Source organism: Bos grunniens, chromosome 11 (genome assembly GCF_055505025.1).
Source record: "Bos grunniens cultivar Pamir isolate PY7600 chromosome 11, Bosgru_T2T1.0, whole genome shotgun sequence".
In the NCBI taxonomy this organism is placed as follows: Eukaryota; Metazoa; Chordata; class Mammalia; order Artiodactyla; family Bovidae; genus Bos; species Bos grunniens.
Genome location: NC_141175.1, coordinates 82,181,184 through 82,201,127, shown reverse-complemented (window position 1 = coordinate 82,201,127; position 19,944 = coordinate 82,181,184).

Here is a 19,944-nt window from a genome sequence, read left to right as displayed (position 1 = left end):
ATGCTGGTGGGGCACCATGGGGCACCCTTGCTCTCCAGGGGCTCCCGGGCAAACCCACTCCCTGGACTAGGCCCCAGGCTGAACACAGGAGGGCTCCCGTGGACTGGCTGCCCAGCTTCCAGACACTTCCTTTCAGGGCAGTCGGTCTCTTAGGGCAACAGCTGTGGCAGGCAGCACGGATGGGACGCTGGAGGGGTGGCTTCTCCTTCCGGGATGCCCTGTGGCGGGGCCAGCTGGGCACAGCACCCCCGCCTGTGCTGCCGTTCCAGCCTGGGGTGGGCACTGAGGCCGCCAGGGACAGTCTTTCCCTGGGGGCGGGATACAGCTGCTTTGAGAGCAGCGGGGTGATGGGGGAGGGTGGGAGAGGCTAAGGGAGTGTGAGCCTCAACATTTGAGTCACATCACACCCAGACAGACAGATACTGACCCAGAGAGACAGATGTGCCATCGTGGGTGCTCATCACACACCCACACAGATACCCCAACCCAAGTACAATCCATACACGAAACGGCCACCTCCACCAGGAGTTTGGGCAGAAGCAGCACTGGGAGAGGCTGAAATGATTTCCAACGATGAAGGAAGAAAATGCAGTAACCAAAGGCAGAACAGGAAAAACTCTGCCCTTATCAGGGTGAAAACCCCAGATCCTATTGATTCCAGCCCAGCTCAGACCCAGGGCTTTAAGGACTGTCTGTATCTTCTCTAGACCCCAGAGCCCACAGCCCAGAGCTCACCCTGGTCAGCCTCAACAACAGCCCCATGACGCACATGGTGGAAAAATGTTGGATGGGGACCCAGGGGCTCTAGGTCCCCAGCCTCAGCCAGGACCAGCTGGGCGACCTTGGCTGAGTTCCTTGACTTTTCAGCTCCCTGGTTTCTGAACAAAGAGCAGCTCCACTGTCCTTTCAGCTTGGAAATTTTGTTAAATGGGGATGGAGCAGGGTGAGACAAGTGGACAGTGAGGGAGTGGAAGCTTTAAAGGGGACCCTCTATCAAATGTGGGAATATGGAGCATTTCAGAGGTTGCCCTTTGAAATCTTCCTAAAGGAGAGGCCAGGTGCTCCCTCCACTGGGCTAAGAGGCTGTTTCCTGAGGCAAACCTTCCCCACCCTCGTGGACAAGTCAGGGTTGGTGAGACCGTGGTGGATCCCCTTTCCTGGACCAGGCTTCCCAGAGCCCTGAGTGTGGTTCAGGCTCTGTGCTTAGGTTCCAGAGACACTCCTGGCATTCTCGACTCTAAAAGAGGCTTGTGTGTGTGTGTGTGTGTGTGTGTGTGTGCATGTGCACTCTGTCGTGTCTGGCTCTTTGAGACCCCGTGGACTACATGGACTAGCCCACCAGGCTACAGTCTGTTCACGGAATTTTTCAGGCAAAAATACTGAAGTGGGTTGCCATTTCCTTCTCCAGGGCATCTTTCTGAACCAGGGATCAAACTTGTGTCTCTTGCGTCTCCCGCTTTGGCAGTTAGGTTCTTTACCAGCTGAGCCATTGGGGGACGTTCTTACAGGAGCCTTGGCCTCAGTGAAACACTTGACGGGCACTGTCCTCTCTCTTGGGACCCGGCCATATTCGAACAAGGCTCAGCCACACAGGTGGAATCATTGCAGAGGCAGGACCAGGGTGGGGGCAGCCAAGTGACAGGGTGGCCACCATTCCCACGCCCCAAGGAGCGGTGAGCTCCCACCCTCAGGGAAAGTCTGTGTTTCTAACCTGAGGGGCCCGATGCTTCAGTGTGGGAAATAATAATAGAATAACAATGTCCCAGGAGCAGCCTGTGGCTGTCTGTCTGCTGTTGTTTTGTTTTCTGAGTGTTTTTTCCACCTAGGCTCTCACTACACTACTTACTTTATGAACATGACCTCTAAACATTAGAGCAACCCTGTGTTAGAGACATTGTCTTCATCAATGCTTTAAAAACAAACTCATCAAGGTGCGTAAACGTTAACCCCCACGCGTGAGGCCACACAGTAAGTCAGGTGCTGGAGCCTGGGACCACCTCACCTGACAGTCTGTCCTGTGCTTCCTTCACCCCAGCGATGACATCTGCATTAGAGGTGTCAGAGTTCTTCGGCAATTTATCAGTGTCTGCAGTCATTTGCTCCCTTGCTCCTGCCAGCCACCTAGCATGACGGGCATTATTTTCCCCATTTTACAAGTGATGAAACTGAGACTCAGAAGGACAAGTGATCATCCCAAGGTCGCCCTTCCTGGAAGTGGCAGAATCAGGACTAGGCCCCAACCTGAATTTCAAGTCACACGTGTCTTCCTGCTGCCACGATTCGCACGCACAGAAGAGAGAACCAGGAGTCTTCCCGGCAGAACTGGTGGAAGACGAGGAAGGAAAGAAGGAGGAGGAAGGAGGAGAGATAAGAAAGGAAAGGAAAAAAACACTCCAAATCTCTTTATCTGCTTCCATTTTATATAATTTATAGATATTCCTGCTGTGCCCACCAGACACAGGATATGTTTTCAGTCCTTCAAAATGTACTGACTGCTATAAAATTCGGGTTTCCTCATCAACGTAAAATTATTTTTTTTTAATTTTTTTAAATTATGAAAGTATTACAACATATTTACAGAAAATACATAACAAAGTTACATATAGTTCCACTATATTATTCCACTATTATATATTATTCCACAATTATTCTTTAAGAGAATACATTAAGATTTTTAGTTGGAATTTCAACATCAAACTCCCAAAAATTAATAGAATGAATATACAGAAAGGTAGAAGGATATAGTAGACCTAAAAAGTACCATGAACCAGTTCAACGTTAAGATTTATAATTAAGATTATACAGTTTTCACACAACAGCAGGATACAGATTCTATTCAAGTTCCCATAGACTATAAACTAGGAGACACTGGAACATAGCCAGGGACATAAAACAAGGCAAAAATTTCATGGTCTAAAGGTATTGAAATCACACAGTCTGTTCTCCTATCACTGTGGAAATATGTTAGAAACCTGATATGTTAGAAATCATATTAAAAGATATTTGAAAATAACCCACATATTTTCAGGTGCATTGTGACATTTACCAAGCATGATCTTTGACTTAGGTGTTGAAAACCTCAAGAAAGTTAGAAGTCTGAAAAAACACAGAAGGTGACTGCAGAGATCATTGCATTGAAATGAAACATTAATTTCAAAGATACTTTAAAAACCCCGTATGTGGAAATTAAATGTCCACTTTAAAATGGAGAGTGTATCTAAGAAGCCATAACCAGGAAAACTAAAAAATATTTGTAACAGAATAAAAATGAAAGGAGAATTTATCAGAATTTGTTGTTTGCAGCTGAAGTTGCTCAATGCAACTAAATACAATGTGGAATCTTGAATAAGGTATGAAAACAAATAATGGACACATGTGAAATTTGAAAGAAATCTGTACTTTACTTAATAATAAACACATGTTAATTATGTATCACATAATTATCATAATTAACATGTGATACATGTTAATTTCTTGCTTTTTTAACAGCATAGTATTTCTTTATATTCTCAGCAATTTCATGCCTCATTCAATTTTTTAATTGTTATTTCTTATGCCTATACAATGCTTTCTATGCAGTTTGTTTTCTTTTTTATTTTACTTTATTTATTTTAATTGGAGGATAATTACTTTACAATATTGTGATGGTTTTTGCCATTCATCAACATGAATAGGCCCCCCCATTCATGTGTCCCCGCCCACCCTTCCTGAACCCTCTCCCATTTCCCTCCCCACCCTAACCCTCTAGGTTGGCCCAGAGCACCAGCTTTGAGTGCCCTGCTTCATGCATGGAACTTGCTTTTGTCATCTATTTTACATATGGTAATATTTATGTTTTAATGCTATTCTCTCAAATCATCACACGCTCACCTTCTCCCATTGAGTCCAAAAGTCTGCTCTTTATGTCTGTGTCCCTTTTGCTGTCTGCATGTAGAATCGTTGGTACCATCTTTTTAAGTTCCATATATATGTGTTAACATACAGGATTTGTCTTTCTCTTTCTGAATTATTTCACTCTGTACAATAGGTTCCAGGTTCATCCATCTCATTAGAACTGACTCAAATGCGTTCCTTTTTATAATTGAGTAATATTCCATTGTGTATATGTACCACAACTTCTTTATCCATTCATCTGCCGATGAACATCTAGGTTGCTTCCATGTCCTAGCTATTGTAAAAAATGCTGCAATGAACATTGAGGTACATGTGTCTCTTTCAATTCTGGTTTCCTCAGAGTATATGCCCAGCAGTGGGATTACTGGGTCGTATGGCAGTTCTATTCCCAATTTTTTAACTTCCTATGCATTTTGGATCCTTTCCAAAAACCATTATTCAGTTTCTCCACATCTAATGTTAATTTAAAATGAGATGCCCTAGACTTCCACCAAAGAAGAGTTTATGAGTAACGCCCCCAAACGTCCACAGAATTTTGCAACCTGCTTTATGTATTTAATATATCTTAAACATAATTCCAGATTAATCAACATTCTTTTCTCTTCTTTTGCTTAAACACTGTTCTAAATTTCAATATAAGTAAATGTTAGATACAACAAAATGCAAAGATAGGGACCTCCCTGGCAGTCCAGTGGTTAAGACTCCACATTTCCCCTGCAGGGGATGCAGGTTTGATCCTTATTTGGGGAACGAAGATCCCACATGCCACACAGCACAGCCAAAAATAAAAAAAAGATTGAAAATGCAAAGTTATTTGATTTGATAAAATATTTTACATATATATCATTCATTTAACCACAACCGAGATCAAGATAAGGAATATTTCCAACAGCCCAGAAGGTTTCCTCATCTCTTTCCTGGTCAATACCTCTCTGTCCCCATAGGCAACGCTTCTGATCTCTATCACTGTAGATAGTTTTGCCTGTTTGGGATTTGCATCTAAATGGGTTCACACAGTATATATACTCTTCTGTGTTTTTCAACATCCTCTTTTTTGAGATTCATCCATGTGGTTACATGAATCTGTAGTTTATTCTTATTCATCGCTGTGCCAATTCTCAGCTTATAAGTATACCACAGTATGTTTATGCCTTTTTCTGCTGACATATATTTAGAAATGCAGATGAAAACCACAAAGCAACACCTTTACATATTCCTAGAAAAGCCAACGTGAGACAGGCTGATGATGCTGGGTGCTGGTGAAGACGGGGGCCGCTAGTGGTGGCTGGGTTGGTTGGAACAGTTACTGGTTAGCACCATCAAGTTGCACACACATCTATCCTCTGACCCAGAAATTCCATCTTGGGTACATACCCAATGAAAGGCAGGCTTATGCTTGCCAAAAGACATGAACCAGAGTGCCCATGGCAGCTTTATTGATAATCCATCAGTGTAACTGGCTGCCAAGTTCTCCACCATGTGCACGTACCAACCTCATGGCCCCGTATCAACTCTAAACCAGGCAGAGATAAGCGTCCTGATACATACACCTTGTGTGAACTTATAATTATTTCCTTAGGATCGACTCCTAGAAATGAATTTCTGAGTCAGAAGGTATGTACATCTTTTGGGGCTGAAGACCCACATGCTAAGCTGTCCCCAGAGAGGGTGCATCCTCTCCCCTTTGCACTGATCGTGTGTGCCCTTGGCTGAGAGGCTTTCACAAACCCCACAGTTCCTCCCTGTTTGAACGTGCCCAGCCCCATCCCCAACGCCTACAGAGCCAAGGCTTTTCTGGCTCCTGACGGTGAAAGGAAGGAAGGTTTAGGATAAACATGCCGAAAGCACAATGGTCACAGCCCTCAGGCCGGCTGCTGGGGCCCCTGGGCCACCACTCTTTTTCCACCTGCTATGGCCAGAGTGTTCGCTGACCTCCCCCAGGCCGAGCACAGGAAGCATGGCGGCAGCACAGTGGGGCCAGCTGCACTGGCTCAGGAGTGCTGATGCAGGCCCCCCGACATGAGAACATCAGCGGGTGAGCGAAACCTTGAGCACTTCCTCCTCCTCAGCCCTTCCTCTGGGCATTGGTCTCTCTCTGAACCTCTTACAGATTTCCCTTCCCCAATCCCTAAAGGATGCCCTGATGTTCAGGCGGGCAGCTGCGTGCAGGGGCGTGGGGGAGGAGCTCAGGATGACCTGAGCGTCAAAGGCCTGTCCTCTTTGAGATCAGGGCCAGTCTATCTGACATGACGTGACGAGCCCTGAGAAGTCCCCAGTGACAGACAGTGCCTGAAAGGCCCGCCTTGTCCTTCTGCCTTTGTGTCTGAAGCTGTCCACCTGCCCATTCACGAGGGAGCCGCCGAGTCAGCAGGACAGAGGGAAGTTAGGAGACCTCTTCCTCCTGGGGGAAAGGGGAAGGAAGCTGACAGGAAGACTGCTTCCCCAAACTCATAATTCAGCTGCCAGCTGTGCGGGCCAGGCCAGCTGTTTCAGCCATTCCAACCCTGTTAAGCCCTCTCTCCCTGCCACAGGAAGAGCCAGTACTCAATTTCCCCTGGTTCTTTCCTGAGGAGTGTCGGGCTTCTGCCAACGCCCCTCGCCACCGCCCACACTGGGCAGAAGGGACTGGGTGTCTGCAGGAGACTGGGAGCCAGTCTGGCAGAGGCCCTCGGTTCCCTGGGACACTGAAGCCTAGAGAAGAACTATCTGTTCTCAGTCACCACATCAAGAAGACAGGACTAATAATAGGCCAGGCTCAGGGTGGAGGCCGAGGGAAGGGAAGAGACAGGCTGAGCAGCCCTCATCCTGGCCTTGCTCCTCTGCTTCGACTAGAGCCCCCAGCTCAGGCTCCCATTTCCCCTCCATCCTCTGTCTGCTCTTAGTCCCGCAGCTGAGGACAGCTTCATCCTTGCCCCAAACCCATACGCATCTGGAGATAGGAGTCCTCAGAGTTCTATAGACACACCTGAGCCTCAGGTTAGGGTCCTAGAAGCAAAGCCTGAAATGACAATCCCTGTGAAAATAGTTAACTGGGAGAGCACTCCTGGGGACAGGGCTGTGAGGGAAGCAGGCTGGGGCAGGGATCAGTAAAGCAAAGATGTGGCCTCCAGCTCCAGCTTGATCCTGTGGAGCCCCAGAGATGACATAGCACTATGCTGGCCCAGCCCATGATGCCCTGGGTCAGTGGTTGGCTGTAGGTGGGGAACTGGTGGGTGGGTTCCTGGGAGACGGCAGCCAAGAAAATGTTGCAGAGAAGCGGGTGCAGTGAACCTTAGCTGCCAAGTCTTACAGCAGCTGGTAAAGGGACCTGTGTGAGGCACCCACAGCAGCTGCCATACTCATCTCACTCCAGGCGGGGAGCCCCCAGGCAGCCAGCAACACGCCAGCCTGTAGGCTCCCCTCAGCTAATTCTCCACAGCACTGCCTGGGGGGTGCAAAGGCCCTGTCTCCAGAGGAGCACGGGGGCCCCAGGAACAGGTGACAGAAGAGCAGCAGAGCCAGGCCCTTACTTCTGGGGCAGGAGCCCCTCGCTGGGGGTCAGAGACCTGTGCCTGCCCCAGGAATCTCCTGCTGGCTGTGGCACATGCATAAGTGGGTGTTTGGGGAGAGAAGACCCACAAGTGTCATGGAGTCTCAAAGGCAAGGAAGCCAAGTGTAATCATTGTCATCGCCTGGTGGTACCCACAGACACGTCATTGGCCAGGTGGGTCTGACAGGGACTCGGGGCTCAGGAAATGCCTGGAGAACTCAAGACAGGTTCTGTACAGCCATGCACCCTGGCTTCTCCTCCTGGCCTCAGCAGGGGTGCTGGGCTGGAGTCAGGAGGAGGAGGCACTTCCTCCCTTCACCGTGGTGTGGGGCTGGGTCAGAATCCTAGGGCTGAACCCTACGAGCTGCCAGAAAACAGCAGCCAGACCAGGCCACCGTGTACCCTGGCAACCTTTCTATGTGTACTAGAAAGGCACCCTCAAGAAGAGAGACAAATTTTGAAAACACCCCCAGTGAATGTCAGTGAACTTCAGAGAAGGCCTCTTCTGCAGGGCCAGCCCGGGCCCTCCCCATGGCTGCATGACTTGCCAGGCTCTTTCCCACCTCAACCTATCAGCACTAGGGGACAAGCCCACCATGCTTCTTGGGCCCCCAGAAACTGAGACCTGTTTCCAGAGTGAGAGAGAGAGCAGGGAAACCTCGGGGTGCACGCCATGGGCTTTGAAATCTGAACTAGGGCAGAGTTGGGGCAGCATCTTAATGAAGCTGAAGGCCCACAGATTCTGGGCCTTGAGCCAGCTGCACGGCAGACCTGCGAGGGGGAATCCCGGCTCTGCCAGACTGGTGGGGCTGCTAAAGTCAGGGCCAGGGAGCATGTGACGGCAGCCCAGGTACCATGGCCTTGGATGTGCCCCGAAGGCAGCAGAGGCTGAGGGACATGAGGGCTCCTGGGAGGCAACGAGCCTGAGCCTCCATTCAAGGCCATAACATCCACGGAGCCCTGCCTGGAGCTGGTGGCATCTAGACATGTGACTGGGGGAGGGAGCCCTCTCTCTAACAACAGCCTGCCTGTAGGGGCTGGGAGAGGTAGCCATGAGGGGTCCTCCACCAAGTCCGATTCCATGAACCTCAATCCTTCAATCCTGTGTGTTCCTAAGAATCACCTGAGCTTTAAAGCAATGCAATCTCTGGGCCGCACCAGGTTTGCATAATTCTGGAGTAAGGTCACGTTTCACTTATTCATTTACGTTTAGGCTTAAGGTTATTCTGCTGTGCCACCAGCCAGCTAGTGAATGCCCTGATCATTCACTCCAAGAGAGGCTTATCTTTCCAGAAAGGGCTCTGAGACCAATGAGATTTGGGAAATGGCTTCTACTTCTAGCTCCTTTTGGTGATTCACAGGTTGTTGTTCTTCAGTCACTCAGTCGCTCAGTCATGTCCAACTCTTTGCGGTCCCATGGACTGCAGCATGACAGGCTTCCCTGCCCTTCACTGCCTCCAAGAGTTTGCTTCAACTCATGTCCATTGAGTCGATGATGACATCCAACCATCTCATTCTTTGTCGCCTCGTTCTCCTCTTGCCCTCAATCTTTCCCATCAACAGAGTCTTTCCCAATGATTCACAGTGCACATTTCAAAGAACTTCCTGAGCAAAAAAAGTCTTTCTTCTGGAAACTTGTTGTTGTTCTTGGTGATGGTAGTGTGTGTGTGTGTGTGTGTGTATATGCGTGTGCACAGTGCAATGCTATCCCTGTTTTATAAATGGGACTCCTAGAGATTAGGACATTTGCCTGATGTGGTCCCCACATCAGGGGCAGAGTGCCGATTCAGACACAGGTCTCCTTCCACTTTGCACATCATCCCCACTCAATGCTCCTAAACCCCCCTAGAAATGGCATTCTCAGCAACACCCCCTGAGAGTCAGGTGGCCCCAGATGGGCAAGATACTCACTCAGCTCCCTCTGCAGCTGGACTGCTGTCTCTCCCTGCAGTCTGGCCCGGTCTGTTTCCTGTCCAGCCCCTCACGTATGGCAGAGCCCGTGCTGTCCTCCCTGCGGGGGTGCTAGTGCCTTCCCTGTGCCCAGACCCTCTCGGTCTGGTTTGGTGCAGGCTCGCAATCCTCCCAGCAATCTGCCTCCCCTGCAGGTAGGAAGGAAAGTGGACAGTTTTCCAGTTCTGTTTTTGCAAGTTCACATCATCAAAATGGGCTTCCCCACACTAAAAGGTGGGTCATTCTTCCAGGTGCGATGGTGGAATGGAAGGCACCAGGGAGCACTTGATGGAGAGTTGCTGGAGGTTACTTGATCACCTTTCAGGAGAGCTTTAGGCCCCGCAAGCTCCAATATGCAGGCTGCTCCCTGCTCCTAAGGCTAGGGCAAGGGCTCCCCCCTCCAAAGGAATTTCAAAGAAATTTTCCTACTCCCCAGGTCACTGCATTCCTTCATCAAAAGGAGGCTCCTTGAGATGGTGAAACCTGAGTCCTGGGGTGCAGGCTGGACCAGAAGCACGTCTGAGTTCTCGAAGATGTATGTGGGAAAGTCTCTTAGAGTTTGTTCATTTTTCTCTGGCTACATCTAATTAAGATGAAACCTTAGCTTCCTCGGGAGTCTGCTGCATCCATCAGGCAGGTCCTGAGAGGGGCTGTGAAAACTCTGGCTTCCCTGCGGCAAGACTCACTGAAAATGTGTCCCATTCTCTCTGGACTCTTATTTCAGCAACAAATCAATGTCTTCCCGTGAGATGTGTGGATGATAAACTGTTTCCCAGAGAAGTTTATGAACTAAAAATCCACCCCGTCATACACCACTCCCCACAGTGGGGGACTCTACATGCATCTAACAACTCTTTTTATTCCCAATGACCCTGCCCAAAGCAAGTAAGATAGGCAGTCAGAATCAGAGACGCGTAGAAGAGACCAGAAGGCCAAGGGCCATGACAGTGAGCAAGACACAGGCAGAGCAATAACTCATCCTCCAGAGAGACAGATTGGTGGCACCTGGGAAGTCAGCTTGGGGACCCAAGTGGCTAAACAAAATGACAGATCTTCCAAGGTAGGCCCAGCTGGCCAGCACCCCAGCACCCAGGGGGGCTGGCACCATGACTTGACAGAGTAGCTATGCACATGCAGGTGCTTTTCTATGTACTTTACGTTTGTTTAATCTGCCCAACAATTGTTCCCCATGCCCAACAATATCCCCATTTTAGAGATGAAGTAACTCAGGCACAGGGAGAGTAGGTAACTTGCCTAGAGTCATACAATCAGTATGTTGTAGGGTCAGATTTGAATCCCAACAGTCTGGCTTTGGGCTACCCTGGTGACTCAGACAGTAAAAAATCTGTCTGTCTGCAACTCTGGAGACCCAGGTTTGATCCCTGGATTGGGAAGATTGCCCTGAAGGAGGCCATGGTAACCCACTCCAGTATTCTCTCCTGGAGAATCCCCATGGACAGAGGAGCCTGGTGGGCTACAGTCCACGGGGTCGCAAAGAGTCAGACAAGACTGAGTGACTAACACACACACACACACACACACACACACAGTCTGGCTTCAGAATCTATGCACTAAACCAGCACACCACAGCTGACAGTCTGATACATGTGTCACAATGAATAAACCAATATCAATGTATTATGGCAAGCATTATTATTATAGTGTAAGTCCATACTTCCTGCAGATTTCCTTAGTTTTTTGCCTAATGTCCTCTTTCTTTTCTGGGTACCACATTATACTTCATTGTCACGTCTCTTTAGGTCCATCTTGGCTGTGATCATTTCTCAGACGTACCTTGTTTTTGATCATCTTGACAGTTTTGAGGAGTATTGGTCAGGAATTGTGTGGACTATTGCTCCAGAGAGATCCGTCTGGTGCTTTTTCTCATAGTTAGACTGGAATCGCGGGTTCGGGAAGGAAGACCACAGAGGTAAAGCTGTTGTCGTCGCATCACAGCAAGGGTACATGCTACCAACATGACTTATCACTGTTGATGCTGACCTTGACCACCTGGCTGAGGTTTCTCCAGTATCAAGTTACTCTTTTGTCCCCTTTCCACACTGCACTATTTGGAAGGAAGTCATTATGTATAGCCCGCATTTAAGGAGTGGGGAGCCAGGCTCCTCCTTGAGGGGAACGTGTCTGCATAAATCACTGGGAATTTTTCTGCACTGGAGTTTGTCTCTCCTCCCCCATTTATTTGTTTTATTTAATAACGTAGTTAAATATGACATTAATTGATAAATTATTTATTTATTTAAGTACAGGCTCATGAATATTCATTTTACACTTTGGGTAATAATCCAATACAACTGTAATTATTTTCTTGCTCAGGTTGTTCCAGCTTTGATCACTGGAGCTCTTTCAGTTGGCCCGTGTATCTCTTTGGCATACTCCCATCTATTTTTTTAGGCACTTTTTTGCTTTCCGGCACTACATGATGCTCCAGCTTCATCTTGTATATTTCCTGCCTCCTGTCCTAGAAGCAGCCATCTTTCCATGGAGCCCTAGTTCTTTTTATTGGAAAGTAGTGTTAGAAATGAAGGTCTGAGTGGGGTATCACTGCTTCTAGGCCCTCTCAGCTGATACAACAATAAAATATGTATGTATACTGACCTGTGTGTCTATCAAACTAACCAAATAAACACAAATCTATAAACGTTCCTATATGTAACCTTCTATATCTATATTAAGGTAAACCTGAGTTCATGCTGATATCTACAACTTTAACCCATTATCACAAGGATCACACCAGCCTTCTCCCTTTGCTTGTCTGTAACTTCCACTTCCCACTCCCAAAGAGAGAAACCTGGAGGTCACCATCCACCATCCATTTGGTTGGTGGTTCAGTTCCAATATATATGTATGGAGGTTTCAGAATTGTTAGTCCATACCATACAGGAAACCCCTTCATCGAGTAGCGTACAGTGCTCATAGTTTCTTTTGCCTTTAGTCTTACAGACTATGCATTCCAAACTTTATTTAAATTGAAACCTTTCCCCCCAACCCACTTCAGTGAGGCTGTTTCATACATCTGTAATACAGATAAGTTTGTCATAGTCTGTATTCCATCCTGGGATCTCCAGGCCTCCTAAATGATTTTTCTAAATGTGCATACATCAAGATTTAAGCTTTACAAGTGGCTCAGTGGTAAAGAATCTGCCTGCCAATGTAGGAGATACAGTACTCGGGTTTGATCCCTGGGTGGGGAAGATGCCCTGGAGGAGGAAATGGCAACCTACTTCAGTGTTCTTGCCTGGAGAATCCCAGGGACAGGAGAGCCTGGTGGGCTGCCATCTCTGGGGTCACACAGAGTCGGACACGACTGAAGCAACTTAGCTTAGCAGCAGCTGTAAAATTTTATGGGTTTCAACAAACACAATGTCATGTACCTATCATTAAAAGATGCAGAACAATTTCACTCTTTAAAAAAAAAACAAAAAAACCTTCATGCATGCCTGCATGCCCACTGAGTCGTGTCTGACTCGTTATGACTTCACAGACTGTAGCCCACCAACCCTGGGCTTCACTTATTCAACCTTTTCCCCATCCTCAAGAAGCCTTCAATTTTAGAGCATATTTAAATGCTTTTTCGGAGTTCTTCTTATGCACATTACCTATTTAATCTGCAAAAGTGGTTGAAAAGAGCAGAAGCATCATTCCTACTTCATGGAGAGGAGATGGAGGCTCAGAAGCATTAATGAGCTTGCCTTTGGCTACATGGCCGGTGTGTGCACACCCGAGTGATCCTGCTGCTTTATTCCTACTCTACTAAGGTCAAGAGTGGCTCCCAGACCCTAGAGATGGAGGCAGGAAGGGATTTCAGGCAGGCAGGAGACCAGGCCATAAGTGAAAACAAGCTGTGCATGGACAGGGACACCCAAGCTATGATCTTGGTTCTGCCACCTGTTCACCGGGTGTGCGTGTATGCTTGCTAAGTCACTTCAGTCGTGTCCAACTCTTTGCAACCCCATGGACTGCAGCCTGCCAGGCTCCTCTGTTCATGGGATTTCCCAGGGAAGAATACTGGAGAGGGTTGCCATTTCCTCCTCTAGGGGATCTTCCCAACTCAGGGACTGAATCCCAGTCTCATACGCCTCCTGCACTGGCATGTGGGTTCTTTACCACTAGTGCCACCTGAGGAAGCCCATTCACCGGGTCAGTTCAGTTCAGTCGCTCAGTCGTGCCTGACTCTTTGCGACCCCCTGGACTGCAGCACACCAGGCTTCCCTGTCCATCACCAACTCTCAGAACTCAAACTCATGTCTATCAGGACAGTGATGCCTTCCAACCATCTCATCCTCTGTCATCCCCTTCTTCTCCCTTCAATCTTTCCCAGTATCAGGGTCTTTTCCAATGAGTCAGTTCTTTGCATCAGGTGGCCAAAGTATTGGAGCTTCAGCTTCAGTATCAGTCCTTCCAATGAATAATCAGGACTGATTTCCTTTAGGATGGACTGGTTGGATCTCTACAGTCCAAGGGACTCTCAAGAGTCTTCAACACTACAGTTCAAAAGCATCAATTCTTTGGCGCTCAGCTTTCTTTATGGTCCAACTCTCACATGCATACATGACTACTGGAAAAATCATAGCTTTGACTAGATGGACCTTTGTCAGCCCCCGGGGGAGGCCACTGCAACCCACTCCAGTATTCTTGCCTGGAGAATCCCCATGGACAGAGGAACCTGGTGGGCTACAGTCCACGGGGCCACAAAGAGTTGGACACGACCAAGCAACTAAGCACAGCACAGCACAGTACAGCACCTTCGTCAGTAAAGTGATGTCTCTGCATTTTAATATGCTATCTAGGTTGGTCATAGTTTTTCTTCCAAGGAGCAAAGGTCTTTTAATTTCATGGCTGCAGTCACCACCTGCAGTGATTTTGGAGCCCAAGAAAATAAAGTCTGTCACTGTTTCCATTGCTTCCCTATCTATTTGCCATGAAATGATGGGACCGGATGCCATGATCTTAGTTTTCTGAATGTTGAGTTTTAAGCCAGCTTTTTCACGCTCCTCTTTCACTTTCATCAAGAGGCTCTTCAGTTCCTCTTTGCTTTCTGCCATAAGGGTGGTGTCATCTGCATATCTGAGGTTATTGATATTTCTCTCAGCAATCTTGATTCCAGCTTGTGCTTCCATCCAGCCCAGTGTTTCTTATGATGTACTCTGCATATAAGTTAAATAAGCAAGGTGACAATATACAGCCTTGATGTACTCTTTTCCCGATTTGGAACCAGTCTGTTGTTCCCTGTCCAGTTCTAACTGTTGCTTTTTGACATGCATACAGATTTCTCAGAAGGCAGGTAAGGTGGTCTGATATTCCCATCTCTTTCAGAATTTTCCACAGTTTGTTGTAATCCACACAGTAAAAGGCTTTAGCATAATCAATGAAGCAGAAGTAGATGTTTTTCTGGAATTCTCTTGCTTTTTCGGTGATCCAACGGATGTTGGCAATTTGATCTCTGGTTCCTCTGCCTTTTCTAAATCCAGCTTGAACATCTGGAAGTTCTCGGTTCACATACTGTTGAAACCTAGCTTGGAGAATTTTGAGCATTATTTGCTAGTGTGTGAGTGCAATTGTGAGGTAGTTTGAACAATCTTTGGCATTGCCTTTCTTTGGGATTGGAATGAAAACTGACCTTTTCCAGTCCCGTGGCCACTGCTGAGTTTTCCAAATTTGCAGGCATATTAAGTGCAGAACTTTCACAGCATCATCTTTCAGGATTTGAAATAGCTCAGCTGGAATTCCATTACTTCCACTTTGTTCGTAGTGATGCCCCCTAAGGCCCACTTGACTTTGCACTCCAGGATGTCTGGCTCTAGGTGAGTGATCACACTATCGAAGTTATATGGGTCATGAAGAACTTTTTTGTATGGTTCCTCTGTGTATTCTTGCCACCTCTTCTTAATATCTTCTGCATCTGGTTAGGTCCATACCATTTCTGTCCTTTATTGAGCCCATCTTTGCATGAAATGTTCCCTTGGTATCTCTAATTTTCTTGAAGAGATCTCTAGTCTTTCCCATTCTATTGTTTTCCTCTGTTTCTTTGCATTGATCACTGAGGAAGGCGTTCTTATCTCTCCTTTCTATTATTTGGAACTCTGCATTCAGATGCTTATATCTTTCCCTTTCTCCTTTGCCTTTCACTTCTCTTATTTTATCAGCTATTTGAAAGGCCTCCTCAGACAACCATTTTGCCTTTTTGCATTTCTTCTTCTTGGGGATGATTTTGATCCCTGCCTCCTGTACAGTGTTACAAACCTCCGCCCATAGTTCTTCAGGCACTCTATCAGATCTAATCCCTTGAATCCATTTGTCACTTTCACTGTATAATCGTAAGGGTTTGAGTCACATTATACCTGAATGGTCTAGTGGTTTTCCCTACTCTCTTCAATTTAAGTCTGAATTTGGTAATAAGGAGTTCATGATCTGAGCCACAGTCAGCTCCTAGTCTTGTTTTTGCTGACTGACTACACCAGATGGTGTTGACTAAATTGCTTTCCCTGACTGGGAAGTTTACAGAAGTTTCTTCTTCTCTAAAGTCGTGAGGGGTGTGGTGATCCCTGGGTCCTATTAGAGTTTAGCAAGCTATGCCTGGCCTCAGCACGGAGCCAAGCACAGTCAGCAGGGAGGGCAGTCAGGAGAGGCAGCTGAGAAGCAAAGCTGCAGTCAACCATGGAGAAGCAGCGGCGGGCCGCACTGTGGTCAGCAGAGTGTCCCCAGAATGGCAGCTCCCACCCTGCTCTTTCCCCAGCAAGCTCTCCAGGCAAACTGCACTAGCTTCTGTATCCCATTCCATGGTTTATGGCAGTGTTTTTCAAACTGTAGTTCAGGACCCAATGGGTCATGACTTGCAATTCTTATTTTTAAATGTTTATTTTTGTTTACTTATTGGGTTGCACTGGGTCTTAGTAGCAGGAAGTGGGATCTTTAGTTGCATATGGATCTAATTCCTTGACCAGGGATTGAACCTGGGTTCCCTGAATTGCAAGCACTGAATATTAACCCCTGGGCCACCAGGCAAGTCTCATGACTTGCAATTTTTTAAAAATAGAGAGGAAACAAGCTCAGAGAGGTCTGATGCTACACGCAAGGTCTCCTAGGTAGTGAGGGGAAGGTTATGAAGAACTCTCCTGGCTCCCAGACCCAGCTGGGCTTCCCTGCATTTGACCCCAATCAGAACTGTGGCACTGTCTGTTTCACAAAGTCCTGGGCAGCATAGTCCATGGGGAGGAGGTCCAAGTTGGAGGGTGTCTGGACCCCTCAGCCTGGCCCACCCCAGTTCAGCTTGGCAGGAGAAAGGCGGGTTTGCCATCCCCCCACCATCACCCCCTCCTAGAAGCAGACTCAGTGGGAGGTCAGCCAGGACCAAGGCTCTGCCAGGGTGGGCAATTAGGGTGGGGAGAGTGGGCTGCTGGGAGAGGCTGGGAAAGACCCCGTGGGCCTCCTGCCTCCACCCAGATGCCACACACACCACACTTAGCAAGCACACTCATAAAAACATGCTCTGGCTGGGACTCCAGACTCCCTCAGGGCCTGAATCCCAGCCCGGAGCAACCACGGATCCTATAATATGTCCATCTGTCCTCTGTTCCCCAGGCTCTCCTGCTTTGCCTGAGACCAACATGAGCCTGCTAGGAATGCATTTTGTCCCTTTCCTCCTTTCTTGTCCCTCCTAATCTGAATACCCACAACAAAACTGTGTTGTCCTGTGATTTACGAGCTCACAAAACTCACTAACACTTTTTCCTCAAACACCTCGATGTAGAGAAGCCCTTGGTTTCTCTGCAGACAAGAGGGCCCTACTTCTCCCTCAGGCATGGACCACCAGGCCCGGGCCAGGACCCCGCCCAACAGGCTCTGTGGTTTATTTGTGATCTGTTCATTCAAAGGTCACCACTGGGAAATCCTTGACAGTGGAGAGGAAAAAGCAAGAAAAGTGAGGGCCAGGAAGAGTTTTCCCACAACACAGGTCTCCTGGCTGGCCCCTTTCTGGCTACAGTCCCTTGGTGAGCCGGGTGCCTCCACCAGGCCCCAGAGGGTCTCAGCATCTCCCAGTGACTGGGGTTTGAGGCACTAGGAAAAGGCTCCTGGTGGGAACTTTCCAGCAAGTCCAGGACCCCCCTGGAGAGAAGCACTGGACCTCACTTTAGGTCTCTGCTCAGGTGTCACCAACTCAGACTGGCCTCCTGTGACCACCCAATCCCCCTGCCAGCTCCCAGACCCCCTTCCTGATTTTGCCATTCTCTATAGCCCTTCCTACCATCTGACAGCTGGTTTCCTTATTTTCCAGAGGACTCTCCCACTAGAATGTAACATAGGAACTTTGCTTTGTTCATGTCTTTCTCCCTTGTGGCCTACAATGGTTTTCAGCACAGAGTAAACACCCAATAAGTATTCGTTCAGTGAATGAATGAATGAATTTCTTAGGCCTAAATGTGGTCAAAAAGACCTGTTCCATAGCCTGCCCAGAATTCTTCAAATATATGTGTGTGTGCCCAGTCATGTCTGACTCTTTGCGACTCCATGGACTGTAGCCCACCAGGCTCCTCTGTCCTGGGGATTTCTTAGGCAAGAAGAATACTGGAGTGGATTGCTATTTCCCCCTCCAAGGCATCTTCCCGACCCAGGGATTGAACCCGCATCTCTGGCATCTCCTGCGTCTCCGGCATCTCCTGCGTCTCCTGCATGGGTAGGCAGACTCTACCACTGAGCCACCTGGGAAGCCCCAAGATATATACTGTCAATGAATTCTAGAAGAGCAGCCAACCAGACCCGCATCAAAGACAACCCAAACCCAACTTTCTCCTTGGCTAACCCTGCTGGGACTCGTGGCGGCCCACAAGGCTGAGACAGCTTCAGAGCTGCTCCCCTTTCTGGACTGGCCATGGCAGGCCATGTGCTGAGTGTCCTGGGTCCACTCCGGCCTGTGCTCACACCCTGCTGTAGGAGACACCCCACACCTTCCCCAAGCTAGCACTATCTCAGAGCTGCCCCCACCAGAGAACCCAGAGCTTCCTCCAAACCGCAAGAGACATGGCTTGGACCCAAAGCATCCTGGTTTCCTTACATTTAAGGAGCCAGGTCGCTGGAGTCCCCAAGAAAGAGAGAAAGAAGGGCCTGAGGAGTGCTGAGCCCCTAGATGGGCCCATAGGTGAGCAGGCAAGTTGAACCCTGGCCATGGGAAAGATACAGGGAACAGAGAGACAGGGAGAGCCTCAGAGTGGACAGACAGAAAGGGAAGGAGCCAGGAGACAGGAAGAGACACACACACACAGGCAGGGAGAAAAGGAATGAGAGAGAGAAGCAGTCGGGGAAGCAGCCCTGGAGACCCGGCAAGCAGAGTCGGAGGACAAGAGAGCAGAAGACGAGGGAAGGGGCGGCCGAGGGGCTCGCGGGGCGGGCGGGCGCAGCTGAATCGCCGCTCTGTTCTCCGCGCCGCACTGAGGGGCTTTCTTCGCAGCCGTGGGAAACTGGTGGGCGAGCGCGCGCCCCGCCGCCATGTGGACGGTAATTAGCCGGATTAGGGCGGGAGCCTCTCGGGCGGGTCGGGAACAAAAGGGCCCTCTTTGCCCGTGCAAACGGCGGGTTCGCGGGGTCACCAGGCAGGGTCCCCCAGGAGCGGCCGAGGGAACGCAGGGCCAGAGAATGGGGCCTCTGTGCACCTGACGGGGCCGGGCTTTGGGGTCCCGACTTGGGACCCCAAACTGTGCGGGAGGAGAGCAGGGGACTCAGAACAGAGAGGCCCGAGATGGCAGCCCTGTCCAGCCTTGGGATCTGATCGGGGAGCTGGACTATTAATACTATTAATAAGCGCTCTGGCAACATGGATACCATTTATTGAGCGCTTACTCTGTACCAGCTGCATGCCAAGGGATGTGTCACCTCGTCTGATCCTCATGAGGAACTTCCGCAGGGCTGATGTGTAAGATCGATTTTACAGATAAGGGAGGTGGAGGCAGAGATTGTGACTTGCCCAAGGTCTTGCAGTAGGAAATGGTGTCTCACACATTCGCTGGCCCTGACTAGACACTCAAAAAGTACATGCCGGATGAATGAATTTGTGAATGAATAAATGAATGACGAGGTTGGCCCAGACCTCACTCTGTGGTTCCTGCATGACCTGGGAGGTTGAGGAAGTGGGGGCTCCCAGCATGAGACTCCGGTCCACTCCCTTCTAGGAAGCTGTTCTAGGAGATCCGTGCAGGGGTGTGTGTTGGTACACACCTCCACTCACCCAGGGAATTTTGGTCACTAGGGTCAGGGGTTTGAGGGGTAGGAAATGCAACCACGTGTTCTCCTTTCCAGCAGCCCCAGCCGAACTGTACCTCCCTCAGGATCTATGCCTGCAGCCCCACAGGCCTCTCCAATGCACAGAGCAGTGTAAGGAGCTGATGGTGACCCATGCGGGTGGGAAGAAGAGGACCTGGGACTTTGTCCTGCCACTTGGCTCTCACTTGAACTCCAGAGGGCCCCAAATACTCCAGTTTTAAATGAAGAGCATCCTCTGAGCCGTGGGTGTCACCGTCCTCACAGTTGGTGTAGTCAGAGAGCACACACCCTGCCCACAG